General features: G+C 34.9%; 1 protein-coding gene and 1 long non-coding RNA gene across 4 annotated transcripts in view; one reads left to right on the forward strand and one right to left on the reverse strand.

The window, feature by feature from the left end:
* The window catches only part of LOC105338195 (uncharacterized), a 410,054-nt gene that overhangs the window by 153,497 nt on the left and 239,397 nt on the right, over nt 1-17,160 (reverse strand). The window lies entirely within an intron of this gene.
* LOC136273505 (uncharacterized) overlaps nt 16,243-17,160 on the forward strand; it is a 41,524-nt gene continuing 40,606 nt past the window's right edge. The window contains exon 1 of the long non-coding RNA XR_010711665.1: nt 16,243-16,324. This is a non-coding gene — a long non-coding RNA (uncharacterized lncRNA). The remainder of the gene's footprint in view (nt 16,325-17,160) is intronic.

Consider the following 17,160-nt stretch of genomic DNA (forward strand, 5'->3'; position numbering starts at 1 on the left):
AGTAATCATTTTAATATGAGGTGATAATTTCGTTCGGGGCGTGATCAAATCTATCAGGGCTTTATTCGATTTGATCACGCCCCGACCAAATTTATCACCCCATTATACTTATGATTCCTTATTCCTGTTGTGTTTACATTTACGTGTGCTTTAAAAATTATTGAGTACAACACCCCGCTTTGAAAATTTCTCTGTTATTTTCCCATTTCCTTTCAAATCTATAATTTCTTTATGTAATTTAGCCTTTTGTATTGTACATGTATCAAGGGAATATTTAGCGGTGAACTATATGCGATCGGATTGAAATGGAAAAAATTATAAAAATGTAATTGATAGATTAAAATAATATTTCATTACTATATCAGAAAGACTTATAAATAGGAGATACTTGTATCTTATTACATTTTATTCCATAAATAGGGGCAAAAGCAGTTGTTGAGACGCAATTCAAAATTGATTTAATGCATGATGAACGATATGAAATGTAATGATTTGAACTGTTTGAAACTCTGTCGCAGAGCATTGCATACCTGAGTAAGATGACGATAGCTCGCTTTTATTGAATGGTAAAATTTTAAAAATACATTTATATTGAGGCACCTTGTAGTAATGGAGCCCATTTCATAAAGATTTCCTATGACACAACTTAAGAGATACCTAGTAAGATATAACTTGGGAAGTTCCTAAGATATGTCATACATTTCTTTCTTTCTTTATTTCCTCTCAAAGGAGATTATCATAACATATTTACAAGAATATAAACATATAGACAATTGTAGAGAAAACGAGATAATATAGGTCTACTATGATGCAAAGATCCAGTACATATAATACGTAATTACCAACAAGTTTACAGGTGTACACACTCTATAAGGCAATACCAAAATATAAAGTATTATTATTTATATAACACTGTAATCCTGTGACATTTATGTGTATGGACAGGATATTACACGTGACATTCTATAATAACATGCTGTTGCATCCCTAATTAGCCGAAAATTAAGAAGGTGCAAACTTTAAGAAAAATCTGTAAATGAAAGGCCTGAGAGTGACCTTGCGCCTAAAAGAAACAAATAGATGTCGTTATTACTAAGTCCACATAGGTCAGCAGATAAGTTAATGTCGAAATTTTCTATAACAGTTTGCCACCAGGCTTCTCTAAATAAAAAGGTTCCATCACAAGAAGTAGAAACATGTGAACAATTTTTGACATAAACTGCAGATGTGCGGGGGAAGGTCTTGGAGAGTCCAAAGTTTAACAATAAATTTACAAAGAGTAACTTCCTGAACGTCGCTAGGAATTTTTCATATCCAGTCTGGTCTGCTGCTTCCAGTTATATGTCTAAATTGAGTAAAGTCGTTGTCTCGGAGCATTCGGATTGATCTGGAAGTTGTAAAGTGGTAAAACACAATAACAAACAATAAATACGGTATAACAAACCTTGAACTATCTCAAAAATCCATAAAACGAAATACAAATTCAAAGCAGGGCAACACGGACCTCAAAATAAATAGAGGTAGGATCAGGTGCCTAGGAGGAGTAAGCATCCTCTGCTTACCGGTCACACCCGCCGTGAGCCCAATATTATATCAGTAAAAATGTCATTATCGGAGAAAATGTCGTAATTTGTGGGAAATATTATGATCGGGAAAAACGGAGAAAAATCCATGGACAATTCGGTATTTAATCAATAGTCGAAAGCAGGGCAATCACGGACCTCTGGAAAACCTCAGAGGCAGGATCAGGGGGCCGTTTCTCAAAGCATACTTAGGACTAAGTTATATCTTAGGAAAAAACTTTTTCCTAAGTTCATTACTTATCTGTTTCATTATTCTTGTCTTATCTTATGAAATTCCTAAATTACATGTATGTCTTAACTTTAAGACAGCTAAATCGATGTCTAAGGAACAAACTCAATATGGCGACTGCTTATTTGGTATTGAAATGAATTACATGCACATTAAAGTTGAACGAAAATACAAAAATACACAAATCATTAGGACTTGTTCACTTTACTTCTTAAGGCCCTGTCACACCAAGCTGCGTCCCCACGGCGTGTTCACGGCGTTGTAAAATGGAATCGCCGTAGGATCGCAAGGAAAATTGAGAAAAAATGTACAGTTTTATTTGAAAATTTTACAAGTGGAGATGTCACGGCGTCCTGACGGCGACTGAGGCGTTCTTACGGAGTTCTACGTGGCGATTTACTGCGGTAGCGCTCTCGCTGAGTTTCCGCCGAGCGCTCATGACGTTCTAGAGTTTTTACCGCGCGTCCACGGCGTGCTCTGCGCGCTGACTGCGTGCACAAGACGTTCGTTACTTCTTGGTAGGTTAATATCAATTTGTACTATTGTATTGGAAACAAACAAGAATTTACAATTAGTAAATAAATGATTTAAAAATTGTTTTGATTTTATGAAAAGGTACATTGTAATTGAAACATAACTACTTCTAACCAATTTGTGAAGGACTAGGACAAAACTCTTAGTAGTCAGGTCTACAAAAAAGATCAGTTATTAGTTGTTAGAAAAAGAAAAGATGTGAAAACATCAGAACCAAATGGCATGAATTCCATCCACGTTCATTGATAGGTCTTGGAATATTAGCAAATGCTACTTTTTTCATCTACATCCAGTTTGATAATTATTACATCGCTTGCTATTGTACAACAGCCATATTTCGAGTTTTCGTGGTCTTGATGACAACGCACAAGAAACGCCGTGGGAGCGCAGTATAAACGCAGAAGAAACGTCACGAGAGCGTGATGAACGCAGCAACAGCTCTTTGGGATCGCTGTGTGAACGCAGCAAAATGAAAAACAACTTGTTCAAACACTGTGTGTGCGCAGTGAGAGCGCAGTGAGAGCGCGATAGAGATGCAGTGAGATCCCAAAGGACTCCGTGAGGTATCCGTGCAAGCGCAATTGACTTATCACTGCGTCTACACGTCGATTAGTCGCGTTTCTTAAGCGCGCCCATGGAGCTCTCGTGGCGCTGTTGGAGATCTTACGGCGCTGTCACGGCGACCTCACAACACTTCTAGGGCGTGTTTATCAGACTGCAGAGCCACCGCGCGTACTTTGTGCATGTTCAAAGTGCGCGCGGTCGCATGGCGTTCTAAAACGTTCAAGGCGATCCCACTGCGACGGACGAAGATGCTGTTGCGTTGATACGGCGCTGTAGGAGACTCTACTGCATTTACCTTGGCGTTTTACTTTTTTTTAAGGACGCAGCGGGATCGCCGTTAGGACGCAGCTCCGGTGTGACAGGGGTTTAACTGAAAACTCTAGAACTATCAAAAGATACAGTAAAACACGGTTATAGCGAACACGCTTATAATGAATTGACGCTTACAGCGAACTGAATTTCATTCCCCAAGTCTCTATTTCATGTTGTAAACTTGACGGATATAACGAATTACGCTTATAACGAAGTTAAATTGGTCGTCCCTGGGACCTCGTTATAAGCATGTTTTACTGTACATATATTTCTTCAACTAACATCATAGGCACTACACTATTTACACTCTATTTACACGGTTTAATTTTTTCCCCAATTTGTTTCTAGGTGAAGAAGGGAATGTGTTTTTACGTTTACTTAAAAAGTTTACATCCGTAACATATTGAAAATAATTTACATGATCGATATACTAGTAAGTTAGGAATTAACGAAATGATTTAAAAACTGGCTTACAATGTATCTTAATATACGATTTAGTCAACTGCGTTACGCTAATAAAGTTTTGTGAAACAGCTATGACAAATCTTAGGAACTTCTAAAGTTATAACTTAGGCATATCTTAAGTTCTATCTTAGGAAACATCTTAGGAAGCCGTTGTGAAACGGGCCTCAGGTGCCAAGGAGGAGTGAGCATCCTCTGCTTTCATGTAGCTATCATCTCTATCATGTAGCTAATTCACAAAACTTTCTTACTGTTAAACTATCTTATGACATATCTTAAGATGCATGTTATTGCAATCATTACAAGTTAATAAGATCAACGCCCGTGTATTTTTTCATAGATATATAGTGCAGTGTAATAGGAGGTTAATTTTTATTCTAAAATAAATATTTGCGGGCAATATGCTAAATCTTAATGTATACATACACATTTCAGATACTTAGTAATGATTGGTACATGTTATAGTTTTATCAAAGTGTCCTTTCTGATATATTTCATTTTATCATATAAAATATAGAACATGACTACTTTAAAGTAGGCAGGTGAATCGATGTCTTAGGAACAAAGTGAATATGGCGACTGTTTATTTTACATTGAAGAGTTATACGCACACTAAGGTTGAACAAAAGATATGATAAAATAAGCGTTTCATTTAGACCGTTTCCTTTTTACTTATAAATTGGAAACTTCAGAATAATCATGATATAAACATATGTTTTTCAGTTAACTTCTTTGGTGTATGCTCAGATGCATACATTTATTAGTTATAAGGATTAAACAAAATCGGCGATTAAGAAAATGAATAATCAATGTCATTGACACAATCATCGATTTCATTTCGATAGACATCCACAATACCATATACATGCATGCATATCAAAATGAGAATGGTTGGTGTCTTCAGCATCATTTTATTATAATTTAATATACATGTACATGCTGTGTAGAACACGGAAAAACTAACATTTTTATTATGCATAAAAACTGAAGAATTAATGTTTTAATACATGTTGTGGAAATTAATGACCTGGTCGTGTCATTTGAAGGTAGTGCATTTCATATCTTTTTTTTCAAAGCTCCTTCTATACACAGACTGTATTGGGACTGATTTATCAACATATTGGTTTGATGAAATGAAAAAAGTGAAAACATTTATGTGCAATTAATGAATTCTAAAAATATGAATAACGTATAACTGCATTACAAAACGCAAGAAAAAGATCATTCAAAAGCTGGGGAGCAAACCTAGTGTGGCAAGATTCGGTCTATAGTTAATTTTTTTTATAATTGAATATACTTCATTACAATGAAGTTGTTAATATTATTAGAAATGTTGATATTGTACCCAGAAACCAACATAGATGACCCTGATGCTATCCAAATACCTAATTTTTGTATCTGATATGAAAAATACATGTACAGTGTATAGATGCAGACTTTCGAATATTTGATCGAGAGGGATAATTGTAGCTATCAAAGATATTGTAAATACCTGTTAATATGTGGATAAAGTAAAACAGGGTTTTGTTTTACTTTGGCAAAGATGTAATCTGTAGAGTTGTTTGCATACCTCCGAGGGGGGGGGGGGGGGGGGGGGGGGGTAGGAAATATGCATCTAATGATACTTCTATGCATATGAACAGAGTTCCTTATTTTTTCTAAAGATTCCAACTTTTTTTTTGTTTCATGAAAGATTTGCATAATGATATTTAAGAATCATCTCAGAAAGTTATATATAAATTTATAAATCAAATAAAATTTTGAATGTGAACGATGCTTTTTATTTTTTTTCCCCAGTAAATTAAGAAAAATACTAGTTAGAATTCGAACTACAAATCTTCGCCTCTCTGTTGATGAAGGAATCTGGACTAGTGTTAAGAGATGTGAATGTTATTGTAACTTATGTAACTTTAACAGATGCTTGAGTTTATGATAGACAACATCTATGTAGTTTTTGGAAATAAGGTCTTCCAACAATCCGTTTGAATTCTCATGGGAACCAATTGTGCCTCATTGTTAGCAGACCTATTTTTGTATTCTTATGAAGCAGAATTTATTCAAACTTGTACGTGAAAAAATTAATCACTCGCTGTGGCCTTCAACTCAACATTCAGGTATATCGACGACCTATTATCAATTAATAATCGTTATTTCCATACTTAGTAGACTTGATATATCCCATGCAGTGAACTTGAAATAAAAGATACCACAGAGTCTGTGTCATCTGTTTCATATTTGGATAATTTACTGGAAATGGACATTGATGGTAATCTAACAACAAAACTTAATGATAAACTCGATAACTTTTTCTTTTGTCAACTTTCCTTACTTATGAAGTAATATACCTTCGTCACCTGCATATGGTGTTTTTGTCTCTCAGTTAATTCTATACATGAAGGCATGTTCTTCGTATGAACAGTTTCTAAGGCGAGACAAGCTACAGTAAAACACGGTTATAGCGAACACGCTTATAATGAATTGACGCTTACAGCGAACTGAATTTCATTCCCCAAGTCTCTATTTCATGTTGTAAACTTGACGGATATAACGAATTACGCTTATAACGAAGTTAAATTGGTCGTCCCTGGGACCTCGTTATAAGCATGTTTTACTGTACTGACACACAAGTTGATAAAACAGGACTGTCGACAGTCTCATTTGAAGTAATCTTTTCGTAAATTCTATGGTCGATACAACGACCTTGTTAGCAAATACATGTACAATTTTCCACTGGGTTGCATGCTGACTGACGTTTTTCATACTAATTGTTATACCATAATTAATCACCTCATTGTCTACGGAGTATTCCGGTTGTTTTTTTCGATTACGACAAAGAGCACACGGCGGGTGTGACCGGTCAGCATGGGAGAAATCATCCAGTCATTCTTTACTTGAGTATTTCTTTAATATATATCCCGCGCAGGGGATGCTCATGTACTCCTCCATGACACCTGACTTTTAGAGGTCCGTGTTGCACTACTGTGAATTTGTATTTCGTTTTATGGATTTTTGAAATGGTTGACAGTTTGTTATTGTCATTTTTTCATTTACATTGTATATCTTTTTTTAAACAAATTGTTAAATTTATCCTAAAATTATCAGTTTTTGTTTTGACTGTGTTACATATGTAGGATGAAGAATTAAAATTGATTTAGTTACATAAAGGCCCTAATCACGGAGCCTAATTAATGCCCTAACATTGGATACCTTTGATGCATTAGGTATCTTGACATCTAACGATGGTGCAGCAGGTCCTAACACAGGAGCCTAATGTCCTAACAAGCGGCCAAACCACATGCAGGGAGTCTTATAGCCCCGGTCTCACTGTCACGATTTGGAGCTACGAGTTTATAGCGAGTACATGTAATAATCTCTAGCTCTATAAACTCTTTATGTGTCGTGAAGAACTCGAACATAATTCTGTGCATGTTGAATAAATTATGTCTCTTCATGTCGCCGCTGCTCGCCAAGCAGCGGCAAGAATTCAAAACGGTTTTGAATTCTTGTGCAAGTTTTAGTCTCGAACAAATGTCGAAGACATATTGAATTGTTGTTGTCCAGTCTTGTGTGCATGTCGCCGATTTATTGTATTACTAGTATGTCGGCGATTCTCCCCATTTGAAAAAGTAGTTTGACATTTTAAGAGTTGCTTAGCGAGTTTTGAAGGCATATGTACACGATCTCTGCTCAACATGCATCCGAAATTCAACGAGTTTCAAACGTTCAACATTTTTACTAATTTGTACGTGCTCTGATCGATATTTCCCCGGAGTTGCCACGGTGATTGAGCTGTTCTATTTTATTTCATCTTTTCTCTACTTTATTTTATGGATGATCATCCGATCATCTCTAGCTGCATATAGCCTACCTCTATTGAATAGGTTTCTGAACCTTTGACGGACTATAAATATAAGTATCCATGAGAGCCAACAAACGAATGAATAGTCAAGTCGTAATAGGTCGTCTACATTCGTACATTCTCGTAGAACAATCGTCATACTATGGTGTTCCGATGGGGCCACTTCGACCTTCGCTCTTTCGTCTTTAGGTCGAGGTGCGAGAGTGCGAAGTTGCGAAGGCAAAAGTGCGAAGGTGCGACGGCGAAGGAGCGAAAGTGCGAAGATGCGAAGGCGAAAGTGCGAAGATGCGAAGGCAAAGAAGCGATACTACTATCGCTCCTTTGCCATCGCAACTTCGCACTCTCGCCTTCGCATCTTCGCGCTTTCGCCTTCGCCTTGTTATAATTGTGGAGATCTCTATCGTTTAAAGACAATTTTAGATGTATAAAAGGACATATGAGGTAGACGATGAACTTTTTAGAATTTATTTTCAACACCCTACGCAGATCCACAACTTTTTCTAAGAGGGGAGGGGTCCGAGACATATTTTAGAGATTTTATTATGTATGATTAATAAAATTTCATTTTCCGGGGGATGGGATCCGGACCCTCTATCCCCCTTTACTGCATGTGTGCAGTTATTAATATTGGATTTTCCGGGGGACGGACCCCCTCTCCCCCTCTAGGTCCATACATGAGCAAGGAGTGTCGCATAATGAAATTAGAATGTTTCTGTGTTTGATCCACGGTAAACAGACAGCTGGTAAGTGGCAGGAGTCTGGAAGTGCATATGTATACATTCTGGTGGACATTACATTTTATACGGAGTATATAATGATTAGGCATAGCCAGCACTGGTAAACATATATGTTACATATACACATTAAAATATTTATAAACATTCATAGTAAGCACAATGGCCTATCGCATGCGTACCAATAATTACATGGATTAATCGGAAAACCTTGGCGAGTACGGTGCCTACATCAAATTCTATGTAATTGACCGAGACTTTCTGAATGCTATCAAAAAAGGCGAAGGCGAAAGAGCGAAGTTGCGAAGGCGAGAGTGCGAAGTTGCGAAGGCGAAGGAGCGATAGTAGTATCGCTCTTCCGCCTTCGCACCTTCGCATTTTCGCCATCGCATCTTCGCGCTTCGCCGTCGCATCTTCGCGCTTTTGCTCCTTCGCCGTCGCACCTTCGCACTTTCGCCTTCGCAACTTCGCACTCTCGCATCTTTGACCTAAAGGCGAAAGTGCGAAGGTCGAAGTGGCCCCATCGGCATGTAGCTCGCCAAGAACTCGTGTGCAAGTTTGTGCAAGTTTGAAATATACTGGAGACAATGAGTGTATTTGATTAAGTGGATGGAGAGCTGCAACATTAATCCTAATTTGCTCGTTTGGGGTTCGGAGATCTCCTGTAAATCTCTATCATCAGAGACATACATATTTTGTTATTTATGTCTCTCCTATCATCTAGTTTTAAAATAGCAAGTACATACACTGAAGATATCCTGAACTAGTTCTGGAGGTAGGAAACGAATACACCCCATATAAATAGCAAAGAAGGGTTCAGATGTCTTGTACTATCAAAAAAGGAAGTTACATGTATATTTACTTTTTTGCCCTTGAAAGCGAACATTTATTATAATAAGTGAAAATTCCATTTAATCTTATTTGGTAACGAGAGTCACAGTCACTTACCGGTATTCATAGCATAATGTCGATTCATTTGATCAGAACTTAATTTTTCTATCCTGATTATAAGAGTTTTATATTGAGATTTTCCTGTATATTATACCCATATTGATAAATTTTGTTGATAAATTTGCAGCTGCATTTGTATGTACACATAAAGAAATCTATTACTCAAGTGAGGGATCAATATGTCCTACAGACCTTTTTGTTTCAACAACAGTAAAGTATGACACCCCCCCCCCCCCCCCCCCAAGGTAAATTGATATAACCTAGACGACTACCATCTACCATTCTGATGAAGGATCTACGATGGGAACAAATATATTATATCTAATTATAAAGATATATGATAGTGTTCAAATTTGATATAAACATACAATAAATGAACACAACCATGGGTTGCATAAATCCTGATGCTTAAGAACAACAAAAAAACAATCCTTAAGGTGGGTAAAAATAACTCTTGAAATGCACATGTGGTTGCTGTTGTGAAGACTAAAAGATGGGTACAGTCATATACATGTATAGCCTTTTCTTAATGTATAGGGATAACATCATTTTTAAATCTAAATTTTAATTACCAATGTTCTCACAGTACACAGAACATCATTGAAACTCTGCATTTACATATAGATTTTGCATATCTAATTAATTATTATCTGATTTTTCTTTGGATTTTCAATCTTATCAATTAAAGATAACAGTTTCTCAATTCAATAGAATAAAACAAACATGCACAATCACATTATGATGAAGTCAATGGAATCCAAGGCTGTGACAAAGCTTAAAATTCAAAACAATTCCCTTTAGGTGCCCCTTGTTTATACATCTACAATGTATTGCACTTTTAAATATTAGCCTGCATGTATGATTTTTAACTTGGAATGTTTATATGAATATTAATCTTATAGATATTCTCATTTATTTTTAATTGATGGGAAAAAACCCTAACATGTGTTAGAGAGAGAGAGAGAGAGAGAGAGAGAGAGAGAGAGAGAGAGAATCTCAGATTCAAATGATTCAAACAGTTTTCATTTACCAGCACATGCATTTGTATGATTAGTGGAGTTCAGTCCTACTTTATAACCCAAATGAAGTTATCCAATTTGATTAAACAGCATTGAATAGATTGGAGTTTCATTAAAGATCTTGCTAAAGACATTAAAGGTTAAATTTTGTGAAGTCACTGCATGACATTACAGTATATGAGAGAAAAGAATTAAATGCAAAATGAGATGTTTACATAATGATCTGCATGAAGACTTATGAGATTTTAAATTCCATTCAGTTAATATATAGAAATTCAGTTATTATCCAAGTCGATCTAATTAAAAGTGAAGTGGGATTAATTTAGTGACCCTTAATCCCAGAATCAATTCTAATACACCCTTGATTTTAGATCCAGGGGTACATCCCATACAAATTTGATTGGACATGCATGATTCATTACACAGTAAGTAAAAGTTTGAAATATTAGCATATAATGTATTTGTTAAAACTGTCATATTGAGAGACACCCAGCCATATTGATCAATGGAATTAGATATCTGAATTTGGGTGGGAATAAAGGCTGGTTTTCAAGTAACAAGGGAACTGGACCTGAGCAATACATGATGTTGATTTTCTTAGATGTCGAGACTTTCAACTTTGGTGTACATGTGTATCCATGAACTCATTGTGTTAGAATATCATACCCACTGTTATTATATTACCATAAAATCAGTTCAAAATAGATATCATGCAAGCAAAATTTAATTGTGAGTACATATGTACAGGAATTATAAAAAAAGAGATGACTCAGGCATGTACACCAAGTGATACAGTTTAATAATAAAGAATTAAAGGAACACAATATAAAGTCTATTTATATCTGTTTAATGTCTAGCGACATTATGAATTGTGATCAGGTTTATATTATGTAAAATTAATTCCTTATATGTCTAAAACATTATGACCAACAATACTGACATTGTATAGAAATTTTATAATTACACTGTTACAGAACAAAACCTGAATAAGGCGGTATTAGTTGCAATCAGACTTCATAACAGAAAAATCAGCATCATAATGGGACTACATATATTAATTTGGTTTAAACATATTTGAAATTATTGCATAAACATAATATATAAATAGTTCAAACACAAGTTCTAGCAACTAATGAGGTTCTTACCAAGTACATGTATAACAATTTACAACTGTGTAGCAGTTTAGAATGGAAAGTGCATAGAAATGGATATTACAAAAATGGTTAAACTATTGAACGAACATGTATTTATAAACAGTTATTAATTTGTTAGATATGAACGATGATTTCTTTGAGAGCTTAATTGTTGGAATTAAGAGCCCACTGTACTCATTATAAAGTAGTTGTCCCAGTAACCTGTATGTCTTAAAGGTTTAATTCAGTGATGCATGTATGTTATCATTAATATGACTGCAGTGTCTGGTGGATGATAAATACTGTGAATGCAAATACATGTATATTTTTATGATCAAAATATGAAGATAATTAGGCAGTACTATAACACCATAAACAGTCAACCTAACCATGCATGCTGCAGCTGGCACATGCACTTCATATAATAGGTTTAGGTCAAAGCTATTTTTATTTCAGGTCATATTAAAAGATGCACATTTAAAGATGTCAACAAATTGCCAATTTTTGCAAAAGGTAATTGCATCTACTATAGCTAGAAGTTGTCCTTGCTGCTTGAATTTTAGTTCAATAGATCTCTGTAATACATTGGAGTTTGTTTTCCTCATGCCAGCAGAGTCAACTATTTAAATTGATGAATTTTGCTGTAAATTTGCAAATTTTTTCACTGTCATTGGTAAATGTGTTATTATATAATTTCATATTTAAAATGCATCATATTATAGACACATAAACAATTTATGCCTGCAAACAAATAATGTAGGTTGAAAAACAATTTAGATCTTTACTAGAAATCATAAAATTGTAATTGTCTGTTATTTTATCATTTTCATTCCAGAGAGAGAGAGAGAGAGAGAGAGAGAGAGAGAGGACATGCATAACATTGACCTAAAAGAATTAATAAAAAGATAGTGAGATCAACAGGTTTACTGATAATTAATAATTAGTGTATATTTTGACCCATTTATTCTTCCCATGTACATGTACATATAAACTTATGTTTCATCAGTTATGTTGCTTGTTCTGGGTGAAATATGAGATAACATCTTTAACCTAAATTTCTAATTCAGTGTGAATCGCATAATTTTTTTATTCGGGTGTTTAATAAGGAAATATTATGATTTGATTACTCAGAAAGAACTGTGATCCATGGGTAGTTTCTAATGTTGTGTGAGAAATAAATTGTATTAATTTAGTAAACTTTCAAGCATGCAATTACATATATGATTAAATGCTTTAAATTATTTTAAATTTTTTTTTTTTTATCAAAATATATAAATTAACAAAATTAACTTAACAAAAAGTACATTTTAATAATTTAAAGCCAAAGTAAATCTCTTTCCATCTTTTATCATATATTCAATAGGATCAATGAATGTTTTCTTTGAACTTGCATTCTATTGTCAGTAGAACTATATTTTTATTGCTGTATTAACATTAAATTTGTTTTTTTTTTCTTGGGGGGGGGGGGGGGGGGCATAAACTCATCTCTTGCGTCTGGTGAAACTAGCTTAGTTCATGAATTTAATCACATTGGAATGTTGTGCTAAAACTGAGTCAGACTAGAAATATGATACTCTGCTGAAACACACATGTGGCAATTATCGAGCCAGGGACAGAGAAAAAGTAAAGAATGGGGGCCCAAGAGAGGATGATGAAAAAATAAGACACATGAAAAAAAATTAATAAAAAACTTAAACAGATTTTCATTGTGTGAAATGACCAAGACAGTGGAATGCTGTTAGCAATAGTTTCAAATAGATAATCATACTGGATAATAACTAAGTCCTGTAATTTATTTAGCTTGATTTTAACCATAATATATGTACATTTTATCGTCATCCTTGATCATCTTAAAGATTAACATTAATCATTAATATTGAATAAAAATGTTTTATATATAACCTGCCTGATATTTGTGCATGCTAAGCTGCAGTATTATAGATTATCAGGCCATCTGGAAATATAAGAAATAAAAATTGTTCAATTTATCATCATATAAAACATTAAGACACCGTCATATATTTGAAATAAAAATATCAGAGAGAGAAATGGATTATACTCAGATCATATCAGACAGATCAAATTGATTAAAGACAGATGGAGCTTTTATACACAGGCATCAGTAACATGCAGAGAGAGAGAGAGAGAGAGAGAGAGAGAGAGAGAGAGAGAGAGAGAACAGAAAGAGGGAGAAACAGACAGACAGAGAGAAAGACAGAGAGGGAGAGGGGGAGAGTCTGAGTTAGAGAAAGACAGATATATGCAGAGGTATTTAGGAATAAACATGCAGAGAGAGAGAGAGAGAGGGAGAGAGAGAGAGAGAGACTGTAAAAGTGAGAGTGTCAAAGACAGAGAGACAGACAGATAGAGCATACAGACAGATGCAGTCAGAAAGCAGAAGGGAAGGGGGAAATACATACATGTTTAATAGAACAATAGGCTGAAAAAATAACAAGAAATGTTTAGTAATAAATAAACATGTACAACACAGAGAAACATGTACAACACAGAGAAACAATTTCATGTTGACATGCAGGGGGACAGGTTGAGGGTTGACAGTTTACACTTTCCATGAAATATTCTATTGATCTATCTACTGAGGGACAGGTTGAGGGTTGACAACCTGTTATGAAAAGTGTCTACTGTCAACAGTCAACCTGTTTCTCAGTTGACAGTAGACACTTTCCATAGCATAATTTACTGTCGACCGGGGAACTCATCATTTAAATCTTTGGGTACACAGTCTGTGTAATGGTGCTTATATCTTTAGTAGCTTTCCACACAATGTGAAATGTATTAATATCTACATTTACAAATTGCTTCCTTTAGTTATATGAACTAATCAATTCTGTGTAAACTTTTTCATGATAATTGCACATGCTTATCATTTGACAATTGCATAAATTTGTAAACAAAAAACATCATTTTAATGATATGGTATTATCAAACATATATATACAATGTTAGCAATGTTAAGTATTTCACCAGGATATAAATTTGGATGGTACTTGATCAAATCTTCTGAGAAGCCCTCCTAGCTTTACAGGATTTGATCATGTGACCAACCAAGTTCATATCCCAATGAACTTTTTAAATTGCCATTTATTTCTTAAACATACATGCACATACAGAGAGAGAGAGAGAGAAAGAGAGAGAGAGAGAGAAGATATAAATGGCAAGTAAAAGATATAAGTAGACAAGAAAAGGAGCAAGAGAAAGAGAGAGAAGGAGAAGGAGAAACAAACAGATGGATGAATAGATGGACATGCAGTTGCAAAGAGGTAACAAATAAAGAGACATTAAGAGACAAACATGTAGAGAGAGAGAGAGAGAGAGAGAGAGAGAGAGAGAGAGAGAGAGAGAGAGAGAGAGAGACCAAGGCATACCAAAACAGAGAAAAGAAGAAGAAAGAAAGAAATGTGATAGGAATAAGTGTAAACATGAACAGAAACAGCATTTAATTTAATAAAGACAGTCAGACATTCAGACTTAGAGAGAAAAAAATTAAGAGAGAGAGAGATACAGTGCGTTTGTGTGTGTATGTATGTGTGTGAGACAGAGAGTCTCAGAGAGAGAGAGAGAGAGAGAGAGAGAGAGAGAGACGGGTAGCAAGTAAAAGATATAAGTAGACAAGAAAAGAGAGTGAGAGAAAGAGGGGATGATGGATGGATGGATGGATGGATGGACAGACATGCAGATGATTCTTTACAACACAAACATGTAGAGAGAGGTAGAGAGAGAGAGAGAGAGAGAGCTAGAGAGAGAGAGAGAGAGAGAGAGAGATGGGTAGCAAGTAAAAGATATAAGTAGACAAGAAAAGAGTGAGAGAAAGAGGGGATGACAGATGGATGGACAGATGAATAGACAAACATGCAGATGAGACTTTACAACACAAACATGCAGAGAGAGAGAGAGAGAGAGAGAGAGAGAGAGAGAGAGAGAGAGAGAGAGAGAGGATATATACATACTAGTATATAGCATGAAATATTTTTCGTCTATATACCTGTATCTTACTTTGTATGACATAAGGAGTGAAGCTATTTTTTGCAGAACTCAATCATTTTAATCGGTCAAATGGTTGCACAAGTTTTATTCTCTCTTTTTTGAGGAAAATCAAATACATGTATAGAGCGCAACTTTCAACAAGCATGCAAATTTTAAAGTCTTTAGAACTAGCTTTAAATAGACGAATTGTTGATGAAAATATTTTATTTGTTTAAGCCTGACATCAATGATTGAATAAATGAATGAATGATTTCTGATAGAAAAAGCTACCTTTATAAAAGGCTGTTAAAAAAACCCCCAAAACAAACAAAACAAAACAAACAAAACACCCCCCCCCCCCAAAAAAAAAATAAATAAACAAACACGCACAGAGTAAAAAGATTTTTTTCTTCAGATTTTTTTTTGAAAATATAAGATCTTCATTTATGATAAATGTGTATATTGCATTGATATGTTGAGGTTCTAGCAAATGTAAAATATAACGTCACGACCGTCAGGCACCGGCGGATTATTTTACAAGGATTTTTTTTCATTTAGAGAAAATTTTAAAATGGAGCAGGCGGAGCCTGTGGTTAATAAAAAATACATAAACTGAGAATCTGTAAAAATTCACTTCTCAAAAACAAATATATAAAATAATGTTTAAGCATTAAGCAAAAAGACAGACTAAAATGAGAGAGAGAGAGAGAGAGAGAGAGAGAGAGAGAGAGAGAGAGAGATGTAATGTCATTTCTTTAAAATTACTTTTTATAATGTTTGGTCAAATGCTACATAGTGATAACGACTGAATTAATGACTGGGGTAATTAAATCGGGCTCGTAATGGTAAATGGAATTTCGGAACTTTTCAAAAAAAACGTAGGTTTCCGAATGTACATGGCGGGGAAGCTGAACATAATTTCATCGCTTCGACAAACAGGTTCAAGGTGACCCTTGGAAGGTAGGGAGTATTTCTTGTACTAATACTGATATTGTGCAATAGTATTATTTATTTTGGTTAGGCTTGATTAAACAAGTTTCTTTTTTCGACCGAATTTTGCATATTCAAGTTGATTCTAGGCTAAACGTGTCATATGACGTCACAAATTGATAGCATGCAATGGCTGTCGCCATCCCAGTCGTCCTTTTATTTTAATGTGTGACGAATCGCGTATTACGAACATAACAAAATTATTTGTGATTTTTTGAGTGCAAGATGTGGAAGGGTGTATCATACATTTTTATGTATGCTGATATGTTATGACATACCACAGGGGCTCGTCACGAAGTTTTTTCAACCTTTTATATATACCACCTCTATACTATAAAATACACAAGGGAGGAATCAAAACTCGAAAAAATCGCTACCTCCCGATTTCGGTCGCCTCGTATTAATTCTTCTCGGACGTTAAACCCTGCACTCTAGGTATCATTAATTAGATCGGGAAAGGACCATAGTTTTTAGGAATACCTGCAAAATTTAAACATCGGCAACAATTTTAGAAGTTTTCACGCATTTTCTTCCAGTTTACTCTCCGGTGACACTTTCTTCGATCAGATGTTGCGCACCAAATTTATTCATGCGCTCTCATTGGTTAATTTTGTTGATCAAGATAAATCGTACGTTGACTCGTATTTTAGAGGGATATGCAAATGATGAGTGAAGAAGTTCTTTTTACTAATGAGTATATGTATTAATTTTCATATTTATGTAGAAATATTTTAACCATACATCGGACATTCGGTAGGACGTGACTACTTCTAAAATTGTTGCCGATGTTTAAATTTTGCAGGTAT

This window comes from Magallana gigas, chromosome 3 (genome assembly GCF_963853765.1).
Source record: "Magallana gigas chromosome 3, xbMagGiga1.1, whole genome shotgun sequence".
Lineage (NCBI taxonomy): Eukaryota > Metazoa > Mollusca > Bivalvia > Ostreida > Ostreidae > Magallana > Magallana gigas.